Consider the following 18,767-nt stretch of genomic DNA (forward strand, 5'->3'; position numbering starts at 1 on the left):
TCCGATGACAAATTGGTTAACCCTGGATATCAAATATGAGATATACAGATTCTTTCGCTCTAAACTGTTGCTTCATTTATTCCATTAATTGGAAAAGAAAGCCACCAAGATCATACAATAAAGAAACATAACACCCTTAAGAAAAATACATTTGGAACAAACTAAAACCTGATACTAAATGCCTCCTAAAAAGATAAATTGATACTAAAAGCAAACCCTAGTACCTTGGCATCATTAAATAGAAGCAACTCCTTACAATAGGAATGCAACAATTAAGATGTTATTAAGCTTTAAAAGCACAATCCAGTGAATTGTAAGAGAATTTTTTATATGAAACATTCTACAAAGCCGATAATAATAAAGGTGGCCGAAATTAACAAAAGATCATCACTTTACATTAAAAAACCTCATTCTTTGAGGTTGAAGATGTTAACTTATTAATAGTCGTATTACCATCAGAATTATTTGTATTTCTGACCCCTCCTTAAATGAAAGGAATGTTTTTCAGTTACTTAAATCATGGACTTTTAAAAAAGTCCAAAGTCACATAGTACAAGACTAAATCATTTTTTTCGTATTTTCGTAATAGAATACATGAAAGATACTACAGTCACTCTAAACGTCACCTCCACAGATTTGTCCACGTCATCACTTGTACCATTATCATTCTGTGGTAAGCTTCTTTGATAACTGGGAGATCATTCTTGTGAACCTGAATCATCAAGTATATCTGACCTTCTGGTCAATAATATTTTACCAGGAATACTACGACCCTTAAGCAACCTTAAAAGTGGCATAAAAGAAAATTATTATTTGTTGATGAAGCAATAAATATGGAATAAGCAAGTGCACGGAGCAAAGATTTTATTAACATGTAATCCTAGCATTTGCTTTTACTCTTAAGATAATAAAAACCACCATCAATTACCAAATCCACATAGGCAAGGTAATAAAGGTTATATAACAGGACAAGGGAACTTTACTGCAGAGGAAATTTTTTCAATTTGACTTCTTAACAGTGAAAGAGAGATTTGCATAAAGAAAAATAACATTGCAACCCATGTTAGCATTGATCTTCAACCAATTTACATTAAGAAAAACAACTCCGCTTAGCATTTCAGCTAATTTACATTAAGAAATCCAAGCTCAGCAATATTATCATTCATAAGCATGGGCAAACAAATTGTAACATTTTTGTTCCATAAACTTTATGAACTCCCCACGTTTAGTAACTGTCCTTTTTTTATTATCAGGAAAACCAAGCTAAAAGACAAATGAGTAACCCTTTTTGAACCCCTGTGATGCCTATGATTCCCCAACAACAATGCCATGATCAAATTACAAAATAAACCAAAATATCAGACTTTTTAGGGAAAAATAGATAAATCCTATGATCTAAGCACAAAGATGAAAGGATCATCTTCCAAAAGAAAGAGAAATCAGGTTATGCCATTAAGTAGAACTTGTGAGATCTGGCTTTAATTCCCAAAAGGCGCTTTCAATCTAAGTGCAAACCGCAACAAATTAAACCAAATAAACCTAATTGAAAATTTTTTCGAAATCAAAATTTCCCCCTAAAGAGGAAAAATTTTTCCACGGAAATTCAGAATCAAAACCGAAGTTAGAAAGATCAGGAGGTATTTATCTAAATCTAATGAAAAAGAACAACCCAAAATCAACATTGAGAAACCAGAAAGAAAATAGATGAAAAAAATTAATGGGAAATTGGAATGATTAGAAGAGGTACACTTAGACATTCTTGAGGGTTTGATTAAACCTGAAATCAAGGCTTTCTTTGTTACGCTGATATTCTTCGCCATGGTTGCTGCTGTTGTTCTTTCAAACCCCTCTTCTTGCTCACTCCAAACGTTCTACATAGGTATATTGGGAGAATGGTGAGGGTAAAGAGAAAGTAAGAAGAGAAAGTTTAAATAAAACAGAGAAATGTCATACTCACACGATAATCTTTGAGATTTATTGAAAAAATCTCAGATGGGAGTTAGGAGTTTGAAGAGGATGTAAGATGGGTAGAAAAGGAAAGAAAAATAATTTCGTATATTACTAGAAGCGTTGAATAGCCATTCATTAGAGATGGCATTGAATTGCTATTCAGTGGTTTTGAGGAATTAGGCTATAATGGCTATTCAATGGAATAGGTTTTACAGCCAACCAAACCCCTAAATAGTTTTTTTTTTTGTGTTGAATAAGGGAGGAATAGGTAAGCCATTCATGTGAACCAAACAAGGCCTAAGAGTTAGGTTTAAGTGGTGGGTTGTTAATTTATGGGATAAGAGATTAGGACCAAATTGTAAAATTTGTAAAATTCTTTAGGCAATTGAGTAAATAGACAAAAGTTAGATTTTGAGCAATAGAGGGTTTTAATTTGTAATTTGACCAAGGGCCCAATAGCAAGTAGACCCTTGGAAGTTCTTGAAGGGGTTTGGACATTTACCATTTCATTTTTCACAATTAACTTTGTTCTCTCAACCATTTTCAAAGGTTTTAATTCAATCAATCAATCTTGAAAGCTAAGCATATTTTCCAACAAAATCCGCAATATTTTAAAGATTAAATTATTGTTTTTCATTTTCTTTTCTATTTTCTCCATTTTTGCATGAATATGAAATTGGTGGTAGAATGAGTTCTTGGCTTTGATTTCTAAAAATACAACAAGCTAATTATTATTTCAATTTAATCTAATGATGTGCTATCCACAAAAATTGATTTTCCTATGATTTTCTCATTTTATTTAAGCTATATTCAAGTTGAAGGGGATTAGAGATGAGAAGTTGAGAGTTTTTAGATTTCTTGATGTTTACGGTTTAGAAAAAAATTTTAAGTTAGAAATCATATTTGATGTGAGTTTGGACTTGATTCCTAATAAATGCCATTGATGAGTTGTAAAGAGGAAGTGAGGTAGATTTTGGTTTCCAGTAAAAGCCTAAGTGTTTTAAGGTTAGTTTTAAGTTCATAAGTATGAATCTAATTTTAGATTTGAATTATGGTTATTTTTAATAGAGTTTCAGTTAGAAATTAGGATTTAGAAAACAGTTTTATTGCACAACTAAATTTTAAAAATTTTATAAAAATTGAGCCATTGCAATATTTATTGCAATAAACCCTTTACTTGAATTAAATTTGTATTTTCAAAATAGGCGGAGTATGTTGTTCTCGGCTTTCAACCACTTAATCTTCTCCACTAATCTCGACCTCAGCTTGCCAGAGTGTGGGCTCTATTCAAGAATTGATGAACACAATGAATACTTTATCTTAACTTTCAATGGAAAAGTTAATCACTTTCTATAGAAATCGGGAAAAAGTAATGAGCTTTGTCAAAAAAAAATTATTCTAAAAATAAATTATCAGTATTTTTCGACAGAATAACGATTTTGGATTAGATATAGTTTTAACCTAGCTCACAATCTCCATTTATAGAGAAAATAACAAGAGTCTCAAATGAATAAGGTGTAACCGAATAATATCATTTAAATAGGAAAATCATACTCCTAGTTGGAGTATATTAGAGTGAGTGGTGGCGATACCTTATTCCAAGACTAAGGGTTGCCAACATTTGCTTTCTATCCAACCTAGTTGGGCTTCGTCATGTATAGTGTACAATTATATATTATCTGGTCTTTAAGCTAACTCATTTACAATTTATTGAACCCAACAAATAATTTTTCTATACCCAAAAATATTAATTAATTAACTTAATTAAATTATTTTCTCAACCTAATTTCAATCTCGTTAAAGTCATGGCAACTTTACCGTACTAGAATCTATGAGTAAATAAATATAATCACCTCATTCTATGTAACCATGATGACTAATGAATTTAAATTTTACTTCGAGCTTCAATGATTTAATTATGATCAATAATAATCCAAAGTAATTAATTTAATGCGAAGTCATCTATTGGTCATGGCGAGAAAACAATTCACTGCGGATAGTAATACACGCAATTTGTTTCTCTAATTCGTCATTTTCATATTTTCACATCATCGATTCCAATGCAAATCATCCAAGTTATACTAAGCTAGAGAAAGGACCAATTATACATATATAGTTAGTGCTCAAACAATTTGAAATTAAGTTATGACACTTTTTCTATCAATTACAACACTCTTTAGTCTTGGAGTCATTCCACTAAATTACCATGATTGAGCTCTCTCCATTATATACCATTATGAAAGATATTTGTCAATTTCTCATCTAATGACCTTGTCATATGTGTATTATGTTGGATCTAGTGCCCTTAAGTGTAGTATATTCATTTTGTATATTCGTTTTGTATACTTGTATTTTTTGAACAAATTGGTTTAATAAAATATCCATTGATTACATTAATAGTCTTTGTATATTATCCATTGAACAAATTATAAAGTGTTGAGTCAAAAGTTTAGGAAGCACATATAATTGGACCTAATACATGAAAGGCCCAAAATCCCCTCATTAACTAGAGAGGAGTGACAACTCTAATATTATTAACTAGGGTGTGCCACCCACCCCTAATCCAATTGGCATAATAGTATGTTTTCTATTAAATAAATATTATTTCTGAAGGGCTTGTTCAATCAGGATTCTTCTATCTCTCCCTATAAATGGCACCAGTGGACCTAATTCATATACTTTTAGATTATTGAGTTATCATTATTCTTCCAAAGAATAGAAGTAATTTATTTAATTAAGAATAAATTCTACTTTTTGAGAATTACTATCTTTACCTGTTTCTATTGAGAGAATTACTTTCCTACTGAAAGTAACAATACTATTTCTTGTTCTGTGTTTGGTTTATGTTGGTGCAATTCGTAGTACGAGGATAGCATGATCAAGATTGTTTCAAATTAGTATCGCACAAAGCATAGGTGCTTTTCGGTAAAGAGTTTATTGGTATAAATATCACAAGTCGACTTAGTTTTGAAAATTTTTAAACTTTCTCTATAACTTTAAATCGTCTTCTTGACTAGATTTTTTCAACAATTAGTACCAGAGCTAGGTTGTGTAATGTTTATAGTATAAATCAATACTGAATTTTCTCTCTTCTTCATGTTTGGTTAATTTTAATAAGATGTGACATTATTTTAATTATATGTAGATTTTGGGTTATGTATGTGAATGAATGTATTTAATTATTTAATTATATATATGATAAAGTAATTTTACAGAAGTTGTGATTCCTAAAAATTAGATTGGGTGTAATTTTAAGTTTTAATAAATTTTGGGATATGTAATCAGATCGTGGACAATCACCTCAACATATGTTTTATTGTTTTAGAATAATTCATGTGTGTCGCAAACAAACTTATAGTTTTTTTAATCCTAATTTTTCAGTGAATCCTGAAGAACCGAGATGCATCCAAAACCAATCGAGATGATGCAAACCTGACCCAACCAATTGGCAAGTGACCGGTAGTGGGCCAACTGGTGAAAGTTGGCGACAACGACAGTGGTAACCTGTGGTGATGACGATGGTTTGACAATAGATCCCTTTGGTGATTTTTCTAGGCTTTTAGGTTTTAAGAAACCCAAAACCATGATATTTGGCTTTCACCCAAAAGGCCAAAGAATTTATGGGATAATAAATCTAATTTTTTTATTTGTTTTTCTAGGATGGAATCATGGAAACTTTAGGCTGATCAGAGCCAATTTACTTTTTATGCTTTTCTTGTTATATCATGATTTAAATTTGCTAAAAAGGATGTCCATGCATATGTGTGATAATCATGTCATATAGTTTAGGAAAATGAATGTCATAGGTAAACGTCATGACATTCTAATCATTCATGATTGAAACCAAAAATAAAAAAACCTTGCATGTTTTCTAAAATATTTAAGGAGAGAAGGTCTCTGAATAAGACCTACGACCTCCATCAATGGTCTCTTATGATGGCATGACAATTTGTTGGCCTTAAGGTAGATATTATCATTTGGATTTCACTGAGGAGATTTCCTTAAAAGAGATAACTATCTTGTGATAATATATGATAATTTGACAACCTTGAGGTAGGTATTATCATATGGGTTCCACTGAGTAATAGTTTTCTTTTTATAGAGGACAACTAGTCATACATGTTACTCGTTGAGATTACCTCATGATGACTCATGCGCAGTTCATGTTATGATAGATGTGGAGTTGATGGTTATACACTCAAGATCATTTTAGTTAAGTAACTTACCACGAAGCTCTACTTAAGTTTGTATGATGGCCAAACATGAAACAATTATTAGTACATATGAATACCAAATGGATTAAGTTCATGTATCAATTATTAGTACGACTCACAAATATTTTCATGTTTTAATGTAAGACACATCCATCATCTTAATTCATATTGTATGTATAACCTCTCTAACCTGGCCTAGATGTTATAGTCGAATCATGAAGGCTACATTAGCCATTGAAATGGCTAAGTAAAGCAACTAATCTTTTAAAAACCCTAATCCAATTAATTTTAGGAAAAAAACGTTATTGTTGTTCTTCGAGTTATATTAAAACATTTTCTTATCAAGTCGTTTGTACTTAGGATTCATTTATTGTCGATATTGATATTTTATAAAACCATTTGTATTATCGCCCTTTAATCATTATTTGTGAAATTAAAAAAAAACTAATTGAGTTAATGTTTTGTGTTACAAAAACCGAACATTTGTAATGCAGTGGAAATTGATGAACAATGTCAATTTTACTTAAGCCAGATAACATGCAATTACCGGTTATTAAGTTCAAACTACTCAAATGAATAATGCATGCACAAAATCCCCAAATAAAAAATAATCAAGCCAAAGACCAAATAAATTAAAAATTACATAACCAAACCAATAGAAAACTTATTAAGAGTACTTTATTTAAAAGTAATCCGATGACCGAGGTGGTGCTCCATATGTTGAGTCCTGTCCTAGTTTTGAGGGTTACCTAAGAATTTTAACAATGTAGGGGAGTGAGTTTATGAAAGCTCAGTGTGAGACTAAACATAATACAAAACACATACATTCATACATTCATATCACATCATTACGAAGCAATTACCAATCAGTGTATGAGCATGCTATGTTGTATGATACAATGCAAAAGGTTCCTAGCCAACCACCTGTTACACACCATGAGTTCCCTAGAACCCGTCTACCAAACTCCAAATAGTGTGAGCCGAAGCTCAATGTGGATAAACCACCAGAAATTGTAATGCAGATAAATTGCAAGTAAAAATGTAGACAAGTTGTCAGTAATGTGGACTAACCACCAGTATTGCAAACAAGCTTCCAATAATGCGATTAAATCGCCCAATGTCATTGGTACTCCGGTGCAGTACACTGACAGTGATTTTAAGGACTTTAAAGGTCGTTAGTACTCCATGGAACTCCTCCGTCAACCCCAAATACCTACCCTATGCAGATGAAATATGTCATACATTTCAATAGCAGTTTCGGTACAATGGCATGCTTAACATGCATACCAATATATAGTATCAGTGTATGCCTTGCATACTTATCATTTAACGGTAAAAGTGGCATGTATACATGCTTTCCATATAGTCACTATCACATATGGTGTGTAATTTAAATATATGCAAGCTCAATCTCAATGATGGCATATTACATGCATATCAATCAGTGTTTCAAAATTCAATATGCTATACATGCATTCACTACACAACTTTCAACATGGATTTAGCAATTAAAGATATGAAATGCCAGACATGCTGTCAACCAAAGTATAGCATAAAGTCATACATTACATACAACTTATACACAATTCAATCGGTCCCAACTTGGCCTTTTACAATCAGGCTTTCTACTCTAATGAGGTGTACCTTTGGCATTTGAGACTTGGTTATATTAACCAAGAAAAAATCATTAGACTTGTGAATATGGCACATTAAGTTCTCTTAAGGAATTTGACCTTCCACAATATGAATCCTGCTTGGAAGGTAAGATGACTAATGTATGCGACCCCATGAATGTTAGTGTTCAAGATGGTTACAATTATTACGTAACCTTTATAGATGATATTCTAGATATGGGTATGTGTACTTAAGAAGATAAAATATATATTTTAGACATGATGTTGTAAAGTAAAAAATTCATTTACATTTCAATCTATATATGTGCATTAAATGATATTCGAATGAATTGATATCATGTATATAAAATATAACAACTTAAATTATAATAAAAATATAAAGCACCATTTATTGTAATTTATTATTAATACTTTGATATATGAAAAATAAATTTTAAATGTTTTTTATACAATTAATATAAATTATTTTTAAATTTTGATTTTAATATATAAACTATATTTTAGATGTCAAAATTACACGCAAATATAACCCGTACACATTCAAATATGTGTTAAATATTTGAAATAAATATCAAAAATGATTTTCAAAAATCAAAAGAAAAAAGCTATTAACATTTCAAAGCGCTTTTACTGGTAAAAGTAGCACAGAAACCCATGTATTTGGAGTCAGGTTGTATTTTGTAGCTTTTAATAAAAAAAGGCAAATTGGTCCTTGTACATTATATCAAAGAGCAAATCAGTCCTTTCTATTGAAAATTTCATCCATTTGTACTATTAAAAGCTGACATAGTTGACAAAATAACTAGATAGTGACACGTGGCACGCTACGTGGCACGCTACGTGTACTTCATGCTAACGTACAATACCAGTTTTTAATAGTAAAAATGGATAGAATTTTTAAGAAAAGGACCGATTTATTCTTTAATCTAATATACAAAAACTAAATCACCTAATTTTTTAAATAGAAGGGCCTCCATAATTTTTGGCTTGAAAGCTTCACTATTTAAGCTTTGCTCATTGCTTGAAAAATGCCTTTAATTTGAAGAGGTATCTTCAAAAGCAATGTTAAAAAGGAGGTAGAGGTTCCAAGGGTTTTCCTCCTAATCCTTACCTCATTATCTTTATTTACAAGTTACATTGAATTTTTGTATGAGCCATACTTTGTTTTATTTTCTTAAACAAATCTCCTGTTATCACCGTAACCTTTTTGGAATTTGAGTATTAACTTTTCACACTTGAAAACTTTTTACTTTTTCTTCAGAATAATTGGATGCTTGGTAAATTTTATTGATATTTATCTACTAACTCAAAGCCAAGTAGTTGGTAGAAATTTGGTCATTGCTTTAACCTTTTCAAGGTAGTTAGCTAACAAAAAGGATGGGTGTTTTTACTTTTTACAATGTTTGCATTGGGTCTAACAAAATTAAAAATTTTACCATATGGTTAAATCTGTTGCTTTCCTTTTTTATGGCTAAGTTTAACTGTAATTTGCTTCGCTAAATACAAGTAATATTTCACATTCTCATTTTACTAGGGTAAAAAAAATATAAAAAAAAGTCGTGATGGTTTCGTATACTTAAGCTGTGGGTTGAAAAAGTAAAAGCATCCATATGATATGATATTTACATGTGGAATTACCTTTGTAATTATTTTACTTGCTTTTATAAATAAAGAAACAACAGCATTTTGAAAATGGGTGAATCCATATATATTGCTTAATTTCCTCCTACATGATTTAGAGAAGAAAAAGAAAAACACACAATTACTTCACTTTCATCCTATTTATATTAAATTTTTATACATCAATTTTAAATTGATATATTTGTATACATCCAACGTTATTTTTTGTTCAATTTTCATTTTTTACTGATCTCGTTATCTATATTGTATATTTTTTTGTTAAGTTATGCGACATAACGTTTTGTTAGGTTAAAAAATCAACAAATAAAATTAAATTATTTCCACCTAGATTTAAAAAATAAACACATTTGAGAAAAGAGTTTCTTATTCCCCAAAAAATCTATTCTTTTTAATATAGGTGAAAATCATTTAAATTTATTTGTTTATTTTTAACATAATAAAATATCAAGTCAACAATTTACCCATGATTTAACAAAAAATTGTGCCACATAGATAGTAGGTAGTGAAATGTGAAAATTGAACAAAAATTAAAGTTTGATGTATACAAATGCACCTAATTAAAGTTTATATATAACATTACAAATTGTATTAAAATGAACATAAAATTCATGTATACTTTTGGTACCAAAACGTAAGATTTAAAACCTGAAACTTGAAACCTAAAACTCAAAAAAATTAATATTTAATTATATTTAATAAATTTAATAGTATTTATTTTCAAGTCTTTCTATATTTTTTATTTTACAAAAATAATTATATGCCATTTTATTATTAACCGATGATGCATGAGACTTATACATTGACAATACATCAAATATTAATTCTTTACAATTATTTAGTATTGAGAGCAAACCACAAACCATAATTTCAGTATATAGTGGGCTACCCTATATGATTGTAATTTATGTCCTATAAAATTAAATATATTATATAAATGTAAATATGAATAAATATGTTAAAATTATTTATATTTAAATTTTAATAAAAGAAAATTTATGTAAAAGTAATAAAATATATATAAATATAACTAATAAATATTAAATTAAAATAATTATATTTTAATAATAAAAAACATATCAATAGACCTAAATAGATTTGAGTTAATCATTTACAAATATGAACGTACACTTTAGTATATGTTATTAATACAATGGAGGATCCCAACCCAGCCATTAACAACTTTTAATCATTTATAGACCATATTAGTTATAAAAACCTTGATGAATATTTTTAGTTAAATACGAATACAATATTGTGTTATTTAAACAATAATTTAGATTCAATAACTCGTTGGCTTCAAGAAATAATCTAATTGAGAAAAAAATTATCATTACAATATTGTAAAAAGAGGGAGGGGGATGGCAAATTTTAAACTCATATTATTTGAGTGTTATACAAAAGCTGTAACATCCTAAACTCAGTCTAAACATTATGGTCGAATCTGGAAATGTTACGTAAAATAGTTATAAATCTGACTTTCGCTTTTTGAAAAACACCATGATCCTTTGCTATTTAAAAGCTCGTTTTAATTGAAAACGTTTGTCATACTTAATAGTTACAACCCTTAAATAATTACATTTTCTAAATAAATTGAATAAGTTACAGCGGAAGTGCTTAAGACGTTATATTTTGGAAAACCGAGTTTGTTTTCTTAAAAACAGTTGATCGCAGAAACATAGCCGTTTTTTGAAAAATTGTTTTATCAAATGTCATGCCATGCCAAAACCCAAAATAAAAGTTCAAATCCAAAAATATTCCCAAAAGTCCAGAGAGTCTAAAATTTACAAAACTCTAAAATCAGAATTTTAAATAAGTCAAATTTATGTAAATAAAGTTTTACGGAAATGTGAACACAACCGAGCTCCCGTCGCACCGATTCACCTAAGTCTAAGGGTTACCTGAAATTATTAGACAAACAGAGAGAGTTTTCTTTTAAAACTCAGTGTGTAACTCATGCGTAAAAAGAAATTCAGATTTAATCACATGGCGGAAACAGATACAGACATAAATCTCTTACAGAATAAGAATCACAACAGATAAATACAGATACAGATATGTGTATTCCTACCACCATCCTCTACACACCAGCTCCGATCATCCCAACACACCACGTGGGGTATAAAACACCCACCCAGCCCTACACACCGCATAGTGTCTATACGACACTTTTCAGAATAATTGCAGCAATGCTACTAGTATAATGGCGAGGTATCGCCTCACACAGAATGCTTCTTCCACATAATACGTGTCCCACCCCATAGTCAGATATAACAGAAACAACAGATACCAAAATTACATATCATTATGCTCGTATAACAAATGTATAACATGCTTTATACATAACAAATTATACATATTAAACATTATTTACGTCAAGTTTCATGCTATCCAATTAATAGATTTCATGCTTAATAACTTGTAAAATCACATACCAACCCCACAAAAGGCCCACAGTCGATCGAGATGATACGTACGACCCTAGGGAAAAATTTTGAGTTTTTGCCCCACACGGCCGTGTCGCCTACACGGCCCAAAATGGCCTAGACCGTGTGTCACACACGACCTCACACACGGCCTATCACATAGCTATGTGTCGCACACAGCCTACCACACACCCTTATGGAGTCGACAGGCCCTAATTTCGGCTTTCACTGTTCGTTATTTTTTTCGGGTTTCTCGTTACACACCTGGTTCGATTTTGCTACGAATGTAACCACAAGATTCCTAATACCTAAAATCAATAATCCAACGACCAATTTCAGTAAATAATTACGAGACTCAAACAAGAATTGTCCATGAAAATAGCCTCACAATAGCATCCAACGCATTCATACACTTATTGTCAACAGCCAGCAACCGCGCAACACCTAACCAACTAGAAGAATACCACTCGTTTCACGGTTCTCTCGTAATCAAGCATTAAAACGAATAACACACTTAATAGGCCTTTCCATTCTAAAGAATAACTAGAACCCCCAATTCACTAAAATCCCAAAACAAAAAAAAATACCTGGCTTTACTTCTCGTTTCAGCTAGTTCGTTACCTCTCGTTTCAACCCAAGTCACCAGAATGCATTTTATTTCCTCTAGGATGCATAGCATAAGGTCTACTACGTGCTTCCCTCAGAATAGACTACTTTAAATCAAAATCATTCGGTACACAAGTCCGTCCATGAAAACATAGAACCCCATCATTATTCAACCCAAAATCAGAAGTACTACCATCCTCCACCTGACGGAATCGCAGAACTAGAGAATAATCCCTTAACTTTTAACTCGAATCTAATCAATCCAAGTCGGCTTAACTTGCAACTCGGCTAACAAACTCCCATCATCAAACAAACTTAAGCGAGCAAACATCGCCCTCAAATCAGACATTGCCCTACGACTAAGAGCATTAGCCACCACGCTAGCCTTTGCAGAAACCACATGACCCAGAAAAGTCACCTCCCTCAACCAGAATCCACACTTTCTCAACTTAGCGTAGAGTTGCTTCTCACGAAGTATCTGAAGAACTACTCTAAGAAGCTCATCATGATCATCTTCGGTCTTAGAGTATACTAGAATGTCATCTATGAAGACTACGATGAACTGGTCCAAGTACAGCTGGAAAACCCGGTTCCTAAGATCTATTAATGCAGTTGGAACATTCGTCAAACCAAAGGGAATGACTAGGAACTTGTAGTGCCCATAACGAGTCCTAAAAGCAATTTTATGGACATCAACCTCTTTAACCTTAAGCCCCATGAAACTGATTAAACAAGTCATCAATCCTCAGAAATGGGTACTTGTTCTTCATTGTTAACTTATTCAATTGACTATAGTCGATACACATTCTCATTGTACCATCTTTTTTCTTTATAAATAACACTGGTTCCCCCTACGGAGACACACTAGGACGGATGAACCCATAATCAAGAAGTTCTTGACTCTAAGCCTTTAACTCTATAAGCTCCTTCGGTGCCATACGATAAGGAGCGATGGATACCAGAGTTGTACCAGGTAGCAGCTAGATACCGACCTTGACCTCCTGATCTGGAGGCAAACCCAGTAGCTTTTCAATAAAAAAACATCTAAAAATTCTTTAACATTCAGATGTTCCCAATAGATGAATCCACAAAAATTGAATCACTTACAAAAGTCAGATATGCCTCACATCCTTTACGAACCAGCTTTTCGGCTACAAGAGCAAAGATCATAATGGATAAGTAATCCCGATGCTCGTTAATCATAACCACCTCCACATCATTCTCTGATCTCAAAACTACTCTCTTAGATGCATAATCCAAGCTAACTCGATGCTCTACAAGCCAATCCATTCCCAAAATCAGATCAAATTCTCTAAATGGTAGCTCCATCAGATTAGTTGGAAACACAACCCCTTGTATCTCTAATGGTACATTCCTATACAGTCTATTAACCCGAAAGATTAACCCAACGGACTAAGTACAGTAATCTTTCAGAACTACTCTCAATAGAAATCCCCAAGTTTATAGAAACATAGCTAGGTATGTAAGAATGTGTTGACCCTATGTCTATTAATGCAAAATAAGAGGCATCATAAATAAAGAACGTACCCGTAATCACATCAGTGGCATCTTTGTCCTCATGACGTCTAGCAGCATAAACCAACATAGGCTGCCTCGACTCAGTCTGATTAGCACCTCTGCCCAGTGGTCACTGTCCTCTGCCCATACGATCACCACCCCTAGCCGGACCATGACCTCTAGGTGGTTGTTGAATTACCTGTTAAGGTTGAACAAATCCTGGAGCTGGTGCTTGCACCTGATCAGAATGCTGTGGCAATCTCTGATATAATGCTCCATAGACCCACACCGTAAACACGCCTCCAAGCTCCTCCAACATTCACCTGGATGGCGTCTACCACATTCCCCACACGACAGAGCCACAAAAAGAGTAACTGGAACCCTAACTCTCTAAGGCCCATCAGACCTGGCCCGTTTCATAGGCCTCTAAACAAAACTAGAGGGCTTCGAATCCCTCTTATTCTTACCCTTCTCTTGGTCCCTATTCTCGCGTTCAATACACTTAACCTCCTCAGCAATCTTTGTCTTGTCCACCAAGACGGCGAATTCTCGCTCCCTCTACGGAGCTATCAGAACTTTCAGATTATCCCTTAATCCTTCCTCATAGAGGACACATTTCTCATACTCAGTTAATACCATCCCACGAGCATAACTACTCAGTCTCAAAAATTCAGCCTCATACTCGACCACAGTCCTACTCCCTAAGTGAGGTTCATCAACTCACTTCTACGAGCATCAACATAACTCGCCCCCCCATAAATTTACTCTAGATAGCGGTCTTAAAATAATCCCAAGTAATCCAATCTGACTGAGTACCCTCTTCAACCATTAACCACCACTAATACGCCTCATCGCGAAGTAGAGATATTGCACCCTTCAATTTTTTCTCAAGGGTGCAGTCGATATCAATCATGATTCTTTCGGTGGATTCCAACCAGTATTCGGCCATAGTCGGGGAGACTCCAGTGACACCCCTGTATAACTCAGCGCTGTTAGAATCGAGTCGTTCAGTTACCGACCCACGGTTTCCAAAACCAGAACGGGGTCCAACAACCCTCTCCAACACTCTAAACATGGCTTGGGACAATGCATCATCCCCAACCAAGCGACTTTGAGATCCAGTCTCAGCAGTAGGTGTAGTCGGTGTCTTTACTCGTATCCAAATTAGACATACTACCCATCGAGGACGACTCAGCTCAAGTCCCTCTACGGCGCTCGCCACGTCTATGTGTTCCATGAGCACTCATCGTATTCTCATATTATCTATGTAACACCCCTAACCCGTATCCATCACCGAATTAGGGTTACGAGGCATTACTGAACAAAACACAACCATCTCAAAATCAATACAAATATATTATACATATACATATACATTAAATATGCAACTAGTAAAGACATTGTAAACTAGCAAATCTATAAGGAAATAAACCATTTTAGTATGGCTATTATATTCATATACAATACAACAAAGTACGACCTTCAAAACATTTATCTAGTCTGTACATGCCATAGTTAGAATTTAAATATTTTAAATACCGAGACAATAGATAAGATGATAAACTTGCTAACGATCCCTGAGCTTGAAGCTTGATTTGATTTTTTTTTTTTTGATCTATAAACAGATAGACGTAAACAAACAAAGTAAGCTTACATAGCTTAGTAAATCTATAGCATAACTAAAATATATATAAAAGAAGAATACTATAAATTCATAATTAAACTTATTAAAATCGCAAAAACGACATATATTACTATTTGAATATTTGTTACTCATAATCATCTTATTTATAATCAAATATATGTACTCGTAGAATGCTTACCAATGAATATATAAATATGTATATACAATATGCATAACAATTGTATATTTAAATACTCATCAAAAACTTACAACCGAATACTTTTATATATCATTTACATATAAACAGATGCATACATCATTATCAAATACCTAAAACCGAATGCATATACACTTCATATGTGTGTAGCCGAACGCATATTTATGTACTTAACAAATTCTATAACCGAATATATATATATATACATACACATCAAACGAATATAACCAAATACATTTATACTTACCAAAATGCATATATAGATTTCTCACATACATCTATCTGAATACGAATATACCTAACAATTTCATAAAATTTAATATATATATATATATAAATCCATACTCATCAAATACATATAAACTAATGTTTATATGCTCATCAAACACAATGACCAAATGTATATACATATTCTATAAATCCATATGACTAAATCATACACATATTCGATACATGTAAACACATGATATGAATAGATTCGCCGGCACAAAACCTGCTAGGCTTAAGGCCTGATTCAATACACTGGCACTTAGCCTGCTAGACATAAAGTCTGAAATGTTTCACCGGCGTCAAGCCTGCTAGACTTAAAGTCTGAAATGTTTCACCGGCGTCAAGCCTGCTAGACTTAAAGTCTGAAATGTTTCACCGACGACAAGCCTGCTAGACTTAAAGTCTGAAACATATCACTGGCATCAAGACTGCTGGGCACCGAGCCTGAACACTCAAGTTATATAAATACAAATCACTTTAAAAATGTATATGTATATAAGATTCCATGTATAAAAATTTAGCTCAATATATAAAAATTATACCTTTAAACCACATAGGTATATAAAGTTCAGATATTGAATCCAGCTCAATAACTTAATTATACATATGATCATATACAGATATATAACTTAATACATTAAGGCCTACTATTAATATCATACATTCGAACATCATATAGTAATCCAAGCTAACAATTTTGTACCTTCAACTCCATTCAAAAGCTTCACATGAATATAATTACATAATTGAATCTCACATAAACTTATATAATTATCATACCTAAATTCAATACATAAACATGTACATATATAAGTTTGTATATATTCGAGTCTCATACATACTTTATATAATAGTCATACCTAAATTTAACACAAAAACATATTCAATTATATTTGTATTTCCGAACTTCATATAAACTTATATAAAAATTATACCCAAACTCAATACAAAAACATATACATGTAAATATATATTTCTGTGCTCATTCAATTCTATCATATACATATAAATGTCAACTCACATGTACATACCATTTCAAAACTACTTATGCAAATATAACATATATATTTTTAATCAATCCGATAGTTTGTACATATATGTAGTTACATATATATATACATTCGAACCTTATATATATATACTATACATACCTTTCGATTAATAACCAAGAATTTATACATTAGCCATATTCATTCTTCAACTAAATTCAAGAGCTTACATATATGTGTATACATATATGTATGTTCGAGCATTAATCATATATTTATATATATACATATCATTTTTACTTTGATTAAATTCAAGCTATATACTTTCAATTTGAGCTCATCCAAATACAATAGATATATATATTAATTAATAACATTAAATTGCTAGTTGGCTTACCTCGGACGGTGAAAAATCGAAACCGGACGATTATTCGACGATTTTAGCTTTCCCCCGATCTAACTTTGATTTCTTTGGTTCTTGATCTAAATATATCCAGAATGAGCTAATTTAAATATTAAAACATTCAATTTAATCCAAAAACACATAAATAGGCAAATTACCATTTTCCCCTAATACTTTACACTTTTTGCAATTTAATCCCAATTGCATAAAACACAATTTACACAAAATCTCACAACAACATAGCTAGGCCGAATCTTCCTTGTATTCATACAAGTCCATGCATTTCATTTATTTTTCATTTTAGTCCCTCAAAAATTTAATTTTTAATTTAGTCCTAATTACTCAAATTTACCAAAAATTCAAAGACAAAACATGTTAATCTAACACATATATTTCATAATCCATCATCAAACATCATAGAACACAATTATTCATTAATGGCATAACTCAAAATATTCATCAAAATAAAAAATTCTAGCATGGGTCGGATAGTATTCGAAGCAACGATCTCAAAAATATAAAAATTATCAAAAACCGAGCTAGAACTCACCTTGAATCAAGCTCAACAATGGCCGAATACCCTAGCTTTGTTTCTTTGTTTTCTTTTGTTTTGTTTCGTGACGAAGATGAAGGGAAAAAAATGATAATGGCTTTTTTTTAATGTTTATTATAACATAATAATATATTATACCTTATTATAACATATATATATTATATTAATAATATAAGAAAACCATATATATATCACCTAATGCCGTCCACTAACTTGGAAAATGGCTTAATTGCCACATAGAACCTCCAATTTATAAAGACAAAAACAATTAAGCACTTTCATATTTAACCCTCAAATTTTCACTTTACGCGATTTAGCCATTTTCTCAAATTAAGCATACAAACAGTAAAATTATTTCACGAAACTTTCACATATATAATTTCACACATATTTAACACAGAAAATAATATTAAAATATTTTTAAACTCAGATTCGTGGTCTCGAAACCACTTTGTCCGATTAGGGTCGGGCTGTTACAATCTACATTACGAAGTTTTATGTATCAATTTTAGTATTTATTAGCAACTATTTTATGCTTCAAACAATTATCAGAAAAACGTTCAGAAATTTTCAGTCTCTAACTAACTCAGTGCAGTTTTAATTGTTTCAGAGTTTTCTAACTAAAGTATTTCTAAGTCAGAAGTATTTACAGGATAGGCACCGGAGACTCGATATTCCACACACTTATTTTTCAGATTCAAAAATAAACTTTACTTGAAAAAATA

General features: G+C 31.8%; 2 long non-coding RNA genes across 2 annotated transcripts; both read right to left on the bottom strand.

The window, feature by feature from the left end:
- Positions 1–373: 373 nt before the first annotated feature.
- LOC107950545 (uncharacterized) lies at positions 374–2,233 on the bottom strand. Its single transcript, XR_001698096.2, has 3 exons — positions 1,958–2,233; positions 1,778–1,871; positions 374–783 (listed from the first exon to the last, which is right to left on the bottom strand). It is a non-coding gene; the product is annotated as an uncharacterized lncRNA (long non-coding RNA).
- Positions 2,234–16,161: 13,928 nt separating this feature from the next.
- On the bottom strand, positions 16,162–18,131 carry LOC121215335 (uncharacterized). The gene is made up of 3 exons (XR_005911145.1): positions 18,040–18,131; positions 17,484–17,569; positions 16,162–16,541 (listed from the first exon to the last, which is right to left on the bottom strand). It is a non-coding gene; the product is annotated as an uncharacterized lncRNA (long non-coding RNA).
- Between the last annotated feature and the right edge of the window lie 636 nt (positions 18,132–18,767).

The sequence above is a fragment of the Gossypium hirsutum genome, chromosome D03 (genome assembly GCF_007990345.1).
Source record: "Gossypium hirsutum isolate 1008001.06 chromosome D03, Gossypium_hirsutum_v2.1, whole genome shotgun sequence".
NCBI classification, from domain to species: domain Eukaryota; kingdom Viridiplantae; phylum Streptophyta; class Magnoliopsida; order Malvales; family Malvaceae; genus Gossypium; species Gossypium hirsutum.